This window comes from Capsicum annuum, unplaced genomic scaffold (assembly GCF_002878395.1).
Source record: "Capsicum annuum cultivar UCD-10X-F1 unplaced genomic scaffold, UCD10Xv1.1 ctg2586, whole genome shotgun sequence".
Lineage (NCBI taxonomy): Eukaryota > Viridiplantae > Streptophyta > Magnoliopsida > Solanales > Solanaceae > Capsicum > Capsicum annuum.
This window is the reverse complement of record NW_025832080.1, coordinates 510,058-511,999: the sequence shown is the minus strand read 5'-3', so window position 1 is coordinate 511,999 and position 1,942 is coordinate 510,058.

The window sequence follows — 1,942 nt, the reverse complement described above, 5'->3', positions numbered from 1 at the left end:
TTTACTCAAAATTTATCAAGAACAAAAGAACCCTAACCTCTCTTCCAAAGATCTAGAGCCTATATTCTAAGTTCAAGAATTCAAGAAGAGTGTCAAGATTGGAGTTTCAATTCTCAAATTAAACTACTTAAGGTACGTGGGACTGTCCTTAAAACTCTATGGGTATAAATTGTGGTTTTATCAATCTTTGAATGCACGATATGATGTTTGTAACAAGGGTTTGAACAATTGTTTTGAATAGCCAAGTAATGGAAGCCTTTTTATATTGTTTTGGTCTTGAGGCCTTCCCCTGAAATTGATTTTTGTACATATATATGTAAGTATGCGTTTTTAGTTTATAAAGATTAAATTGAGAGCATGAACGATTTAACCCCTCTCATGTTGCATTACTTCTTGACTTCACATGTTATGGGTTGTGACATTGCATGATTGAAAGCATGAGATAAGTGTTTTAAATGTTGTTACGAGCTTGATCTTGTCTATGAATTGAAAAGGGTGATTTCGTATCATACAACCGTTTTATGGTTTGTAAATGCTAAATAAGATTATTGAAGGAATTTAATGGTTTATTACACGAGGAGTGACCACTACGGGTTTGTGAATTGAAATTGAGGATCTTTGCCGAGGTTTACATGAATTTCACTATATGCATCTTCATATATTATTTGAATAGTTTGGTGGTCTGACAATAATGTTTTGAAAGAGAAGACTATAACATGATAATGTATGTCTTAGAGATACGACTTACAAGTCCACGGTATGACGATACCATATAAATGAATGTCATATCATAGTAAGAGATTTAGATTTGATTTCAGAGAATACATGTCTTAAAAGAGTTAAAAATGGGCTTGAAGAGGGTTAGGTAGTTGCTCAAAGAAGGCTTGAGTTCAAATAACTCTTAGCCCAAAGTCATGTTTTGCCTATACAGGTTTCATTATGTCCCCAAGAGGGACCATACGCTGGCCTAGTGCCCTGTGGCGTATCAGAGAAAGAGACTCCAACTCTTGCGGCAAACTTAAGTTGGGGGCTTGGCTGCCGAGTCAAGGGAAGATTTCATATAGCCCATGAAATTTCAGAGTTATAGGGTATACCACCTAGCTCAGAAGTAATACAGAGCATCAAACTGCATTGACAAGAATGTTTTCAGATTATTAGAGATTGCCCATGTATTTTAAACGACACCATGTATGATGTTTCATGAATTGCTCTCGCCTATTTTATATATGTATAAATTCATTATTTTGGATTGCTATGCATACCAGTACAAATGTATTGACCCCTATATTTCAGGGTCTGAGGCTCAGTCTAGAGGTCCTGCTAAGTCGTAGAGTTTGTCAGACAGAAGTGAGGTGTGCAATTGGTGAGCCTTCTCTATTTCGGAAGGCCTATTTCCTTTTAGATGCTTGTTGCTCATTTTGGTTTAGGTCCACTGGGGGCCTTGTCCCAGATTTAGACAGTTTGTTAATTTCTTTTGTAGTAGAGATTCGCAGACTGAAATAGACGTTGTCTAGACGTTGATGGATTTTCTTCTGTACAGTTAGATTGAACTTAGAGTATGACCATGTTTCGTTTTATTAAATTTCCGCATCTTCTCTTTATTATATGAATGTTGTGCATGATTACTAGATATAGAAGGGCGTATGGGCCTCCATGGTTCGGGATGTCCATCACGTCTAGGGCCTCGGTTCGGGATGTCCGTGACGGCTAGGGCCTTGGTTCGGATCGTGACAACAAGACTACAAGAATGTAAAGATAGATAGTGTGACATACACTATTACATGAACTAAGAACCTAAGTGTGTTCCAAACACTAAGAACCTTAACTAATGATAATAGCAACACTTACACTCTTATGTGGACACAAGAGTAACGTCAATCTCCCAAGTACCCAACGTTTCCAAGCAAGAATATAACACAAGTGAATCCACACTTTGTGTTGT